At 39.6% G+C, this 15,357-nt stretch overlaps 1 protein-coding gene and 1 non-coding gene across 2 annotated transcripts in view; one reads left to right on the top strand and one right to left on the bottom strand.

Annotated features, from left to right (window-relative positions):
* The window catches only part of Kcnab1 (potassium voltage-gated channel subfamily A member regulatory beta subunit 1), a 279,211-nt gene that overhangs the window by 85,735 nt on the left and 178,119 nt on the right, over positions 1-15,357 (top strand). The window lies entirely within an intron of this gene.
* LOC116897409 lies at positions 4,173-4,275 on the bottom strand. Its single transcript, XR_004387452.1, has one exon. It is a non-coding gene; the product is annotated as a U6 spliceosomal RNA (small nuclear RNA).

The raw sequence follows: 15,357 nt of genomic DNA, 5'->3' as shown, positions 1-15,357 counted from the left end.
AATCTGCTGGACAATCTTGATTAACGATTGATGGGAGCGCTCAACCCATGGTGAGTGCTGCTGCCCCCAAGTCCTATGAAAACACAAACTGAGCAAGTGATGAAGAGCAGGCCAGCAAGCAGAGTTTCTTCATGGCTTCTCTATCACTTCCTGCTTTGGGTCCTGTCCTGAATGTTCTCAGTGATCGAGTGAGACCTGAGAGTTTAAAGAAGAAATAAACTCTTTCTTCCACTCGGTGCCTTTGGTCATCCTGTTTTATCACATCAATAGATTCCCTCAGACAGGAAGTGAAATCATTTGAGTGACTATAAGTCTAGGACAGTTGACTTAATTCTCAGTTCTGTCAGGTAACCTGCAACTCAAGTCTCCATTCCTTTACTGGTGCCAGCCTTTCACTCTTCCTCTTTCTTGTTATTGTTTTCCTTCCTTCTTCCATTCCCAAAATCTGTTTGGGTTTCTGAATTTGCCAAGCAGCATGCTGGGCAGCAGACATAGAAGGAGGCACTAGAACCAGATCTCAGTCTCCTGATGCTTTCAGAAAATTGAATCTGTTATCACTGGTGTTAGAAGTTGTACTAATTGTACATTGCTGTGAGACAAGTCTCTCCAAGTCTAACAGCTTAAGCTTTATTTGTTGTGGCACCATCTCTGGGGATTAGAAGTCCAAGTAGGTATTGACTGTGGCTCAGGTATCATCAGAAAGCTGCAGTCGAGATACTGACCTGAGCCATTGCCATCTCACGATTTAGCCAGGGAAGACCCATTTCCAAACTCACTAGGATGTAGGCATGCCTTGGCTTGTCTCTGGCTCTTGGCCAGAATTGTTTATCAGTTCCTGCTGTCCGAGCCTGTCTTTGGAGATGTGCACAACATGAAGGCTTGCTCCTGTCAAATGGAAAAGGGAGGGTCAGCAAGAAGGAAGCCAATCCTCTGTGACACAGTCTCATGTGACACATGTCTGCTCAACTCTATCAGCTCAGAGCAAGTCACTGAGTTCAGCCATGTTCAGAGGGAAGAGATAATACAAAGGACAGTTCTGGGAAGCTCTGTTAGAGGCTTCCTACTGTGGAGTCATTGACGAACATCAACCATCACTTCCTTAAGATACTAAGAATGGTGATGAACCACAGAAGGATTAGAAGGAAGACAAAAGATAGAATAAAAATCTTAAACTCTTCCTTGGGTTTCTTATGTTTGCCCAAAGGGGCATCTTTGTCTCTAAAGAAAACTGAAATAACCTTATCAATTCATTATAACCAAGAATATCTTCACCCCAAACAAAAATTAGATGAGTGTCAGGAAAATATAAAACTTGTCCCTCCTTGATTCTAGGAAAACAAAGGTACTACAATGTGTATTGTACCTAACTTGACTGGACATATTTTGTATGCAATTATCCAACCCATAAAATTTCTGACCTTATGCATTCAATAATCTATGCTCAGTTAATAGTCAGTTACAATGCCAATGAGAGAGATCAAAGGCATCCCCAACTGCTACCTTGGTGCATGCATTTGAATGGTACCAAGGACATGAATAGATATTCAGGATCTATCGAGTTAGATGTATAGAAACTTACATTTCAGTCTGAAGATTAATAATGTATCATACAGATGGATTCTAAAAAGCTATTTGTTTAATATACTTAAGAGTTCATTACAACTTGTACCAGCATTTTTTAATTTCATTTTTCTTGGATATTTTATGTATTTACATTTCAAATGTTATCCCTTTTCTCCCCTCTTTCATCCCCCTCCCCCCTCTCCCTGCTTCTATTCAGATGCTCCCACTCCCACCCACCCACTCCAAACTCAATTCCTTGGCATTACCCTACATTGGGGAAATGAGTCTTCACAGGAACAAGGGCTTTTCCTCCTATTGATGCTGGACAAGGACATCCTCTACTACACATGTAGCTAGACTCATGGGTCCCTCCATGTATACTCATTGGTTGTTGGTTTAGTTCTTGGAAGTTCTGCTGAGCTCTGGTTGGTTGATATTATTGTTCTTCCTATGGGGGTTTTAAACCCCTTCAGTTCCTTCTGTCTTTTCTGTCTTTTCAGTCCAGTGATTAGCTGCAACCATCCTCATCTGTATCAGTAGGGCTCTGGGAGAGCATCTCAGGAAACACCCATATCTGGCCCCTGTCAGCAAGCACTTCCTGCCAATCCATGAGCATGGGAGATCTTTCCATCTTGTGAGATCTTCTTCAATTTCTTCCTTCAGAGACTTGAGGATCTTGTCATACAGATCTTTCACTTGCTTGGTTAGAGTCAAACAAAGGTATTTTATATTGTTGGTGGATATTGTGAAGGGTGTCATTTCTCTAATTTCGTTCTTGGCCTGTTTATTCTTTGAGTAAAGGAAGACTACTGATTTGTTTAGTTACTTTTATATCCAGCCACTTTGTTGAAGTTGTTTATCAGGTTTAGGAGGTCTCTGGTGGAACTTTTAGGGTCACTTAAATATACTATCATATCATCTGCAAATGGTGACATTTTGACTTCTTTCTTTCTATTTTGTATCCCTTTGACCTTGTCTGATTGTTCTGGCTGGGACTTCAAGAACTATATTGAATTGATAGAGAGAAAGTGGACAGCTTTGTCTAGTCCCTGATTTTAGTGGGATTACTTCAGGTTTCTCTCCATTTAGTTTGATGTTCAATACTGGTTTGCTGTATATTACTTTTACTATGTTTAGGTATGGGCCTTGAATTTCTGATCTTTCCAAGACTTTTAAAATGAAGGAGTGTTGAATTTTGTCAAATGCTTCCTCAGCATCTAATGAGATGATCATGTGGTTTTTTTTCTTTGAGTTTGTTTACATAATGAATTACAATGATTTCCTGCATCCCTGGAATGAAGCCTACTTGGTCGTGATGGATGATAATTTTGATGTGTTCTTGGATTCCATTTGCAAGAATTTTATTGAGTATTTTTATGTCAATATTCATAAGGGAAATTGGTCTGAAGTTCTCTTTCTTTGTTGAGTCTTTGTGTGGTTTAGGTATAAGCATAATTGTGGCTTCATAGAAGGAATTGGGTAGTGCTCCTTCTGTTTCTATTTTGTGGAATCATTTAGAGAATATTGGTACTAGGTCTTTTTTGAAGTTCTGATAGAATTCTGCAATAAACCCACCTGGTCCTGGGCTTTTTTTGATTAGGAGACTTTTAATGACTGCTTCTATTTCTTTAGGAGCTATGTGACTGTTTAGATGATTTATTTGTTCCTGATTTAACGTTAGTATCTGGTATCTGTTTAGAAAATTGTCAATTTCCTCCAGGTTTTCCAGTTTTGTTGAGTATAGGCTTTTGTAGTAGGATCTGATAATTTTTTGAATTTGCTCAGTTTCCTTTGTTATGTCTCCCTTTTCATTTCTGATTTTGCTAATTTGGATAATGTCTCTGTGCCCTCTGGTTAGTCTGACTAATGGTTTATTTAATTTGTTGATTTTCTTAAAGAACCAGCTCTTGATTTTGTTGATACTTTGTATAGTTCTTTTTGTTTCTACTTGGTTGATTTCAGCCCTGAGTTTGATTATTTCCTGCCTTCTACTGCTCTTGGGTGAATTTGCTACTTTTTGTTCTAGAGCTTTCAGGTGTGCTATCAAGCTGTTAGTGGATGCTCTCTCCAATTTCTTTTTGGAGGCACTCAGAGCTATGAGTTTTCCTCTTAGCACTGCCTTCATTGTGTCCCATAAGTTTGGGTATGTTGTGCCCTTATTTTCATTAAATTCTAAAAAATTCTTCAACTTCTTTCTTTATTGCTTCCTTGACCAAGTTATCATTGAGTAGAGCATTGTTCAGCTTCCATGTGTATGTGGGCTTTCTGTTGTATTTTTGTTATTTAAGACCAGCCTTAGTCTGTCGTGATCTGATAGGATGCATGGCATTATTTTAATGTCCTTGTATCTTTTGTGTGACCAATTATATGGTCAGCTTTGGAGCAGGTACCTTGAGGTGCTGAGAAGAAAGTATATTCTTTTGTTTTAGGATGAAATATTCTATAGACATCTGTTAAATCCATTTGGTTCATAACTTCTGTTAGTTTCTCTGTGTCTCTGTTTAGTTTCTGTTTCCATGATCTGTCCATTGATGAGAGTGGGGTGTTGAAATCTCCTACTATTATTGTGTGTGGCGCAATGTATATTTTGAACTTTAATAAAATTTCTTAAAAATATGGAATGCTTCATGAATTTGCATGTCATCCTTGTACAGGGGCTATGCTAATCTTCTCTGTATCGATCCAATTTTTGTATATTTGCTGCTCAAACAGGCACAGAATTTTTTTTTAAATTGGACATAGCTACATATTTTACAAAGGACAAAGCAGCTCACCAAAGAATCCATTATTTTAATTTACATAATTTATTTGCCACATCTTGAGATTCTAACTCCACTTTGGATAATTAACAGAGTAGTCATTGCAGGTCCTAGGAAAACAGTTCCAGAACAGGAGACAGGGCATCCCTCTGCCTGGCCAGTTTCCTCTTCACATTCACTTTACACATGCTCCCTTCCAACATAATTAGCCTGCGTATTGACCTGTCTAAAAAGTCATTGTTCATCGAAACTCTGAGCAAAGATTAGTATAAATGTAAAACAAAGTCAAAGCATATTTAAACACTGAAACATGATTATTTTCACGCCTAATATCAATGTAAGTAGCCTTCTTAATCAAAATTCATTTGGTATTCAATATAGTATCCATGGTCTTCAAACTTCACATTCAAACCTATTTGAGGGACTTGAATTTCACGCCCAGGTTCTGAAATTTTGTCTTTCCCCTCCACATCAGGATTTCCTCTCAAACACTCAGAACATCATCTACAGAAACCATGGCTCCAGTCAGGACTCACTTAGTCAGACATGGCGATCTGTCTTACTTTATCACTTATCAAAGAATAAATGGAAACCTTTTCACTCTGCACAACCAGTTTCCAACAGAAACACATTAGGCTTTAATCAGTGATTTAAAAAGTAACTGATTCTATTTTCAATTTTGAAAATGCTACAAGCCTTAAGAACTCATTTAAAGGTTAGTTTATACTATTCCTTTGTTTGTGCCAGGGTCAGGGATCATCTTCCCAACTTGCTGGTGGAACAATAGAGTCACACATAGGGGATGGATGACATACCAGGCAGGTACTAATTAAACCTACCCTTTCCAATTTTCTCACACTAAGTTTCTTGTAACCTCAAGAAGCTCCTAATTTTCAAATTTAGAAATGCTTAAAGCTCCCTCTCTGGTTTCTCTGAGCAAGGAACACAATGGAATGCAGAGCAAGTGGAATCTGCAATTAACTAGAGACTTTCTTACCACTGCACAAAGCACATTTCAGGTTTCTACAGAAGTTTCCAGTCCTGACTGTGGTAGTATTTTAGATAACTGTCTTTTACCATGTTAGTAGAAGATGGATGGAAGAATAGTTTTTCTTTCAGTCCTCCAACGGTGATGAAATGCTACAGAGCTGTAGCTAGCATATAGGAGAGGAACTCTATCATCAGAGTGGATCCCAAAGGAATCCTCTATCATGTTGGCTCTGTCTTTCCAAGTGACAGCAACAGGGAGTTCCTTGAACTTCCCACTCAATTGGCAGGGTGCCTCTAGAGTGTTGTGATGTTGTGGGTGTTTTACTTGAGGTAGTGAAGTGGAAAAAACAAACAGTCTATGGGAGAATCATAATGAAATATGAATGTATGTATGAGAACGTCATAGTACATAACCTCCATCCACCCACAGAAAACCTTGTTCTGACTATGGGCCCACTTACCAAGCTCAGAGAGATCTTTGCTGCATCTCAGTACTGACGTCATTCCCACGTGAATGCCTTTGCAGGGTGAAGAATGGAATCATGCTGCCTTTAGCTATGTCCTTTGAAGTAGAAAAATGGGCATAGTAGCAGTTCTAATTTTTCAACTGGGGAAAACATAATTTTTCTTACGAGACATTCAAGAATTTCCCTTCTTCCTCTTTGTACAACAAAATAATATTTAAGAAATGTAGTGACTAATTTGCATATAACTGATTTAACATTTTTATGCAAACTCATATGTTAAAAAATCAACAAAGTCTATCTTTGGCTTTGGATGCTTGGAATATTGTCTAAATTTTATTAAGAGTTTATAATAAACCATAACAAGTATAAAAGCAGTACTCTCCGATAGCATACACTGATGCTGCATATGTAATCTAAAACCTACAAATAGCTGTATTTAAAAAAAGCAAAACCAACAACTGAAATTAATTTTTAATCATTCTCATTTACTTTTCTACTGAGTGAAGAGACACCATAACCAAGGCAACTTATAAAATAAAGCATGTAATGGGGCATTTCCTTTCAGTTTCAGAGGGTGAGTCCATGATCATCATGGTGGGAAACATGACCCCAGGCTGGCACTAGAGCAGTAGTCAAGTGTTCATGTCTTATTTAAAAGTTGGAGGCAGAGAGAGACTATGCCTGAGGTGGGTCTTTTAAAATCTCAAAGTCCACCCCCAAATAACACACCTTCTCCAGCAAGGCCACACCTCCTAATCCTTTCCAAAATCATTCTACCAACTAGGAACCAAATATTCAAATAAAAACCTACAGGGCCATTCTTATTCAAACAACCACAGTAATATATTTTATTTAACTTCCTGTACGTGTATCATTTTAGTATGTCACCCTATCCCACAAGATTCCTAGATATTAATGGAGAAGCATTAAAGTTGCTGAACTATTTTATCTCAGGTATTAGTCTTCTATACTAAATCTCGGAAATCTAAATAAGTACAGCAATTTTTAAGCAAAAATTCATAATCTATATTTAGATTTAGCGTATTAGAGAAAGAGCTCACATGTTTCCAGGTTGTTTGCAGTCTCGCCTAACCTGGTTATGTATTTGAGCTAAATTAACTAACAGTCAACAGTACTGCAGACCTATGCCTCAGTTTCAGTGGCCACACTCCAGGTGAGTAACAGCCAAAAGCTAACAGCTACCTCATCAGACAACACAGATAGAGTCCTTGACACTTTCCATTGCGAGAGACCTCTCTAGAAATGGGTTCATCTTAAAGGATTATAAACTTTGAGCCAAAGATTAAGAAGTACCCTTGATACATCATTTCTCCACGTAAACCACCACCACCAAGCTGAAGTTGTGGCATACGATTAGTACCATTTATGTTCCATTATCAACCGTCATCCAAGGATACTAGTTGCAGGTCGGAAAGGAAGAAGCCTGGATGTCAGAAGTAAAGAACAACAGACATGCAGACATGCTGTCGCCAGAGCGGGGACAGCAAGGAGGGAGAGGCTGCACAGCTACAGAGCTGCAGAACTTTGACCTCTTGTGGCAGCTAGAGATTCTTAGGAAATGCTCAAGATTTTCCCAGCACAGTAAAATCGCATCAGTTAGCCAGTGAGGTTTCTTTTGTTAAGCATAGTTTTCGCTACTGTTCCTGTTGGTTTTGCTTTGGTTTGGGTGGTCATGTTATTTTGTTTCATTCTCTTTTTTTTTTCCCCTGTTAGTTTGAAAGGGGGAGGCTGAGCTGGCTCTCAGTCAGAATTTTACAGCCTCCTTGTGTGACCAAAACACATCTCAGGTGCCCGCAGATAGAATACGGTTTCATCAAGCATTAAATGAGTTGGTTTTTGAAATACCTGCCAGGAAGGCTGATAGGTAAAAAGCAAGAAAGCTCACTATGATTGCTTTAGATCCTTACAAAACCTATTAATAAAAAAAAAAAATGGAGACACCGTAGACAAAGTATTGTTTAAAACAGCCCTTCCTACAGTGCACAAAATAGTAACTGTTTTGTATGGCTTGACAAAACTATTTTTAGATAAACAATCTCCCATTACCACCATGAAGAGAAGCATCTATTACTTTCATGCCTCCTATTTTCCAAATCATACTGTTTGAGTGTGTGTGTGTGTGTGTGTGTGTGTGTGTGTGTGTGTGTGTGTATCCCTCTGCATTGCCAAAAGTTGCCAGTGGCTGCTCATCTGTCTTTCTAAAGAGTCCATGCCTTTTCCCTCTAATGGTTGCCAGTTTCTCATCTCTTCTAAGGGAATTGTAGTAACCTCAGGCTCTCCCCAGACCCTTCCATAACCCACGGCCATCATTTATCAAAAGGATGTTTTAAGGTGCAGTCCCGTGAATAAGCAATGTTTTTCCTCCTGTTTGACATCTGAAATCTTGCCCCCAGAGCAGGATTGGTGACTTAAGTCAGGAACCAGGGGCTGGAAAAATGAGCGAGGACACCGGAGTGCTGTGCATGGCTTGCTTATGTTACACTGAGAAAATGGCCGTGCACTACGGAAGTGCACTGTGGAATTCATCTGTAACCGATCGGATGAGATAGAAGCCGCTCCTCAGGCTATGCAGTGTGGACCGGGTCACTGCAGAGCGTATTCTGGGGGAGCATCCTGAGACAGCTCACAGATACTTCACTGCAGTAATCCCTGTCTTGCTTTCGCGGCTGCAGGAAGCTGGAACTGGGAGTGTTATGTTAGGGGCTGAGGAGCCCTACAAAATCTGAGCTTGACTCTGATCTCCGTGGACTGAGGGTGAGGGTGAGCAGGCACTTTACCCACTGAAGCCTCACTCTCCTTGTCTGTAAGGAGCCATTAGTATAACTATGCCAAGGTATGCGAGAGAGGTTTAAAAGGATGACTATCTTAAGAATAAATGTTTGATTCCTTTACAATCATCCAAACATACAATGCTATTTTACCACAGGACAAAGTGCTCAGTAAAAACAGTGTTTTTAATCCATAAAACCGTAGGTATATTATCCATAAAATAATCTCAATTTTGTAAGTAAGCGTGCACACCATTATATCTGCCTCTTGTTACTCTGGGGTTCTAGATTTGGGGTGCAGCTACCTGCTTGCCATCTCTACTACTTGAACCTCAGATTTCGTATGTCCTAAGCCAAACTCCTAGCTAACACTCTCACCCAGCCTTTCTTAAGGTGTCTTCGTCTGAATTATTGACAGCATACAAAAATTTGGAATCCTTCTTGACTTCTCTCCTGTCTCATGTCGGAATAAAAGAGAAACTTCCCCATTGGCTTATAAATGTTCATTGAAATGAACTAATAAGCAAATAGGGAATAAAGGTAAAGAATAATTAATGGGGAAAATCACAGCATAGGAGTGATCGCATGTGACACAGAAGGAAAATAAATATTTGAAGTGTAAATACGATACTTGTGAGGAGAAGAAGGTGAGAATGTAGAAAAACCATTTGAGTGGGATTGGAAATGGTTTGGGGAGAATTGAATATGGTCTTTGATACATGGCGATATGATTACTAGTATTTACCTTGGAAATATTGACTGGGAGCAAAGGATATGTGACAAAAAGAAAAAAACAAATCTTTCCACATATACAGCAGGCTCCACTCACTCTTCATGTGATCTCAGGATAGTATTTTCCAATCAATGAAACTCCAATAAGACCACTGAAAATAATAGCTTCTGAATATAAAAGGATAGCTTGCAAAGACACTGTCCCTGGGTTTAAACCGTTTGTAGTTATGTGACCCTCTTGCTACAGCTCCACTTCCTCCTCTGTATCATAGCAGCGTCATTTGTAATAATACTCCACAGAACGGGGAGAGGAGTAGACATAGGGTTCAGGGCCCATGCAGGACACAAAGCTAACTAGAAAGAAGGTCTGTTGGGTTTTTTGTTGCTTAGTATGTTATTATGTAAAATACAGGAAAGAATTATCCTCTACATCATGTGTTTAACCATGTATCTGTAGGCTCCAGGGAAAAACATTATTTAGAATTTTATTCTCACACACAAATTTGAATAGTAGAATGATGTTATAGTTGGCAAATGTATCAAGAACTAAACAACAATTAAAGGAAAAGCAGCAGGCAGTCCTGAGGAATCCATCTAAGTTCTCAGAACGTTCTTAGACACTGTCTGTAGAAACAAATTCCTTGCCCATGTATGAAAAGAGTGCAGGCGTTTTCTACTGTGCTGCCATGTTAACGGTAGGGAAAGCAAACTCATTTCAGCATCAGCACATTGAGAATAAATGGTTCCCAAGGGCGATTATATTAAAGTCACATAAACCATTGCATTGTCTTAAAGAAATTAAACTTAGTCCAAGACCACTTTTAAAATTAATAGCTCAATTATATATTGGGTAAGTTTATGTTATAAAAATAACTTACTGAAATACCATAGAATTTTATTCTTACTTTATTTTATACCAGTGATTATGCCTTATCAAGTTCAATTTTGAAAGTTTTAGTATTTTGAATATGTATCCATTCTTTTGTTTAGGCCACTCTTAATGCATGTCCAGCCAAAGCTAATTATGTTATAAATTGCAAGCATTTTCATCTAGCATCATTGTCATACTCATTTATAAATAACCCAATTAGATCTGATCAAGCATATTGCTTAATGTAGAAAAAAAGTGTTAAGATATTTGCAAATTTCATACTTCAACAGTCCCACTTCTAGCTGGGGTGCTCACACAGCAGTACAGGGATGGTAGAAAGCTTCACCATTAACTGTCTCCAAGACAAATTAGAATGCCGAGAGCTGGCTCTAATGCTAGACTCTACTGTTTCTGTTTCTACTACTAAGACGGCTGAGAACTTGTAAATCTAGTGTAATAATTTAGTGCTTGGTAATTAACTTATCATCCTTTCTATTCCATACATCACTTAACACTCCTTCAAAGTCTGCCAGTCCTTATGCAATCACTAATTTCTTAAAATTCCAAGGAAAACCAGCAGAATGGCAGGACAAAGACCGAATAGAATTATCAATGCAGGATACTTGGTTCTGTAACAACTGAATTTGCAAGATTAAAATTCTAAACACAGCTGGGTGTGGTGGCACACACCTTTAATCCCAGCATTTGGGAGGCAGAGACAAGCAGATCTCTGTGAGTTTGAGTCCAGTCTGGTTTACATGGTGAGTTCCAGAATATCCAGGGCTATGTGGAGAGAGCCTGTGTTAAGAAGCCACCCCTCGGGGTTGGGGATTGGCTCAGTGGTAGAGCGCTTGCCTAGCAAGCGCAAGGCCCCTGTTCAGTCCCCAGCTCCGAAAAAAAAAAAAAAAAAAAAAAAGAAAAAAAAAAAAGAGAAGCCACTCCTCCTCAAAAAAAAAAAAAGTAAACATGTAGTTTGGAAGTGTACAAACTCTCCCTGTCTAAGCAAGTAAGATCTACAATATACGGTGTGTATTTAATACCAGAGTAAGTTGCCTAATTCTAGCTAAGATGAGCCTATTTTCCATGTTAAAAATTCTCCCCTTAGGCCTCATCTAAGTATGGAACCAACCAAATTATTTGATAGTATCAAATGAGAATTATCTCATAATGGTACATTTTAGGAAGTACTCAGAAAGAGTTGTTTAAAACTCTATCAATCAACTGTCATGTGAGGAAGTTTTTCTGGGGAGACACCACACACATGCACATACACACACTAGTGCACACACCTACATACACATATGCACACATACACACATATGCACATGTGCACACACATATGCATACACACACACATACACACACACACACACACATACACACACATATGTTCAAGTGCCTCACTCCAGAGCAGAATTACCAAGAAACTGAATTCACAACATAACAAAACAACAATTGTACCCAAGTTCCTCCTAGTGAACCAAAGAGTTTTTATTCAGGGACTACTTACAGGAGCAGAGATGATTAAAAACAACTGGATGACCAAAAGACCGACCCCAACATGGGTGATGACTCATGGAAGCCACTGCCTTAGAGCTCTCTGCACAGCTTACAGGCAGCTCCACTGGTCTGGGAATCTCCTTTCTCGGTTGTGCTGGTCAGTCTCGGAAGACAATCCTTCATGCCTTCTACAAAGCTGGGGAGGGGCCTTTGAGAATCTTGAAGTTTCTGCTTCCCAAATAAATGACATTTTGTTTATTGTCTGAGTCTCCTGAACCTCTCCTTTCCTCCTGGAATTAATATTTTGATTCAGAGGAAACTGCTCTCAAACATCATCTGGAGAGAAAACAGCTGGAAATGTGTTTTTCACTTAGAATACCTTCATGCTGACTGCCATACTGACTGTCATGTCAAAGACCTGACATGGTGGAAAGGAAGGGGTGTCATAAAGAAAAGGTAACATCAAAACTGTACATCAAGTACAGTGCATTCTTGATGAGGCATGAATTGTTCTCCCCAGAAATGAAACACAACCTTGGTCTCTGAGGACTGTCCTGCACTGGGAAGTTGAGGGTCTTCATGAGTGTCCATTGTTCCAGGGCTCTGCCCTGTGATAAAGAAGAATGGGACCTGGACCTAACACAGCCTTGATTTGAATTCTGGCTCCACTGTGCACATGTAATTTTGAGGTAACTGATTTATTCTCCCTGTGTTCATAGATTAGAGGTTTGGTCCTCACCATGGTGGTATGGAAGTAGGGAGACATTAAGAGGCAGGCTCTGATTGGCTTGGTTAGGTCACTGGAGCATTGCTCTAGATCAGGTTATGGTTACAGTAATTCTCAAGGGACCTGCCTGGTTAGTTCTAAGAGAGTGAGTTGTTATAAAAAGAGCAAGCCTAACCCCTTGAATCACTCTTCAGCTTCTTGTCAAATGCCCATTCCTTCTCTCATGGGCTTCTGCCATCTGCCATGATGGCCTCCGCCTTGATGGAATACATCTAAAGAGACCCTCACCAGAGGCTGAACCAATGTTGCCACCTGATCTTGAACTTTCAATCTCCCAAACCATGAGCTTTCCTTCATATACTCTTCATGCTCAGCCCCGGATATATGCTGTGTTGATGGGAAATGGATAGTATGCTTGTAGTAGTAACCTCACAAGGTAGTTGGGATGGTTAATGTGTACAGGGCCTGTTACATAGCATCAATATCAGCTATTAGTGTCTGTTCTCTGCTTGAAAGAAAATCAGCTCATCTCCTTCTGACCTAAAGAAAATGCTGGTTGGCCTTGAACTTCCTTTAGCCTCACATGATATTAACAATATCGAGGCATGTGTATCCCTGTCCTCATAGCAGGATAACCCCTTCCTGTGTTTATTTTTATGTCCTTTATTTTTTTGTAGCTCTAATCATAGAGATTGCATGCTTTTCATATTCAAATATCTTGTCTTAATTTACCTTTTAGTCCGAGTTCCTGCTGGGCCATTTTATTACATTTTTCAGTTTGTGATAATTTAAGGAAGGCATTAGACAAGAACAAATCAAATCCTTCTATCAGAATGGGCCTGGGTTCTTTCATTTTGAATTTCTGTTCACTATTGCTCATTATCTTACAGAGCATTTGGCTCTGGTTTTGGTCTTTACAAAATAAATCTAAATAGACAAGGTCCCAACTTCCAGGAGTTTATAACCTCACACAATCTAAATGAATACAGATGGATGAAGTAACCCTGGCAAACAAGATTCGAAAAATTGCAGAAATTAAATTCTTTGTACAGGGTGTGAACACCTAAAAGGTAAGCACTCTACAGCTTAGAGGGGTGGGCTTGTTACTGGGAAATTGGAGTTCCCTCTTTGGGTTCTTAGTCTTGTTAATGAAAGAGATGCAAAATGGACTCAGAAGAAAGCGTTAAGATATTATTAGTATTTGAAAGAAAAACAACAAGGCAGGCAAGCTGGAAATCTTGGCAGCCGCTGTGAAGGGGGAAGTAGAAGAAAGAGAGCCAGGCTTTTTTCAGTCAGGGTCCAAAGAAGCAGCTTTGCTTAGCAATGAAAATCCACAAGCAGGGGTGGTGGCTACAGAGAAGGGAAAGCCCGAAGAGTTAAGGAAAGTGCGTTTAGCTTTTTGGCCAATAACTGAAAGAAAAATATAGAAATTTGAAAGAGAGAGGGCGAATCATTTTTCTGAGTTCGAATTCAGAAAATATGACAGGCTTAACCGTGTTGCCACGTCCACAGGAATGGCCGCTGGGAAGGGTACTATACTATTTCATTAAGGGGATAATTATCCCTTCCCATCTCATTAGAATGTCTTCAGGTAAATCAGCTTTCCAGAAAGGGTAGACTACTGACTTGTTTACTGTCAGGCCAAGCTGGATTCACTTGACAAGACACAGGGAAGTGGGGCCTTTATGTCCAAATGTATCAAACCCTGGAGTCTTAGGAGATCAGAAATTTTATACTCTCATTTCAAACTTTTGAAACCCCGAAGTATGAAATATTCTGATTTTTGGAGATCAATATGTCATGTCTCTGCCCAAGGCCTAAGGAGGGGCACATACGATACTTTTACTTTTTAATTATCTAAGAAACAGGAGATAGAGTCCAGCATATCCACTCCCTGTAACAGACTCACTGTTCACACAGTGAAAGGCAGAGGGGGAAATGTTCAATTCTTAGCTCTTTCTCACCCCTGGACACTAAATATTTAACTCTACATTTGACCTAAAGGCAAAAGTGAAAGAAATAAATGGAAGCTCTTGGCCCTCTCTCTTGGCCCTCAAAAAAGTAGAACTTGTACATAAAGTTTTAAACACTGAAAATAACAAATATGCCTGTATCTTGTGTGTATGTTTTCTAGTCTTTTTCCATACTCTCTGTCTCATGGTACTCAAAACAAATGGAAACATGAAAAGAGGATGAACTTTAGCTGGTTATTCAAAAATACTAAAAAAAACAAAAAACAAAAACAAAAACAGTATTGGAGAGAGAAAAGAGTAATTATGGGCTTAGTCCTGAACAGTTGTCTGTCTGTCCCTCTGAACAAGTGATCACTCCTTAATGTGGGCACGCTGGAGATCTGGTTCACCACTGTGCCCCTAACACCCAGAAAAGGAAATGAACCGTGGAGTTTCAGATCTCCCAGGCTCCTAGCCTCGCGAGCCATAGTTTCCTCTGAGACCATTTGTGGAAGAAGACCAAATCAGAAGCATTCCCAGCCTCTCCCACCCCTTTACCTGGCAGAAACACCGTTCCAGCCAGCACCACAGACTGCTACTTCCCCAGCTGAGACAAAGCAAACAGCCATGATCTGAATTGTCACCCAGCCATGATCCCAGCCAGGAAGGGAATCCTGCACTCTGCATCTTAACCGCATCTTAGCGACACTCAAACAGAAGCAGCCTCTCGTGTAGCTTTATAAACTGTGTCTTAGCACAAAGCATTGCTGCACTGAAGGTTCGACTACTCAGATCCTAGGTGCTTTTATTTGGCTCCTAAGAGAACACGTAAAGTCAGCAGATAACAAGGACCTGGCCCCTAGAGTTTTTCCAGAAACCATGAAAAGGAAGAGAAAGTCGCCATTTTATCAGTGGCTTTTCTAATACCTGTGCAGGCTGGTTAGATTCTTGAATTTAAGTGGGAAAATTACATACTTTTTGTAGTCCCCATAAGCCTTTTCGCATGT

The sequence above is a fragment of the Rattus rattus genome, chromosome 3 (genome assembly GCF_011064425.1).
Source record: "Rattus rattus isolate New Zealand chromosome 3, Rrattus_CSIRO_v1, whole genome shotgun sequence".
Lineage (NCBI taxonomy): Eukaryota > Metazoa > Chordata > Mammalia > Rodentia > Muridae > Rattus > Rattus rattus.
The sequence above is the reverse complement of the archived record's forward strand: the minus strand, read 5'-3'. Positions and strand labels throughout refer to the sequence as shown.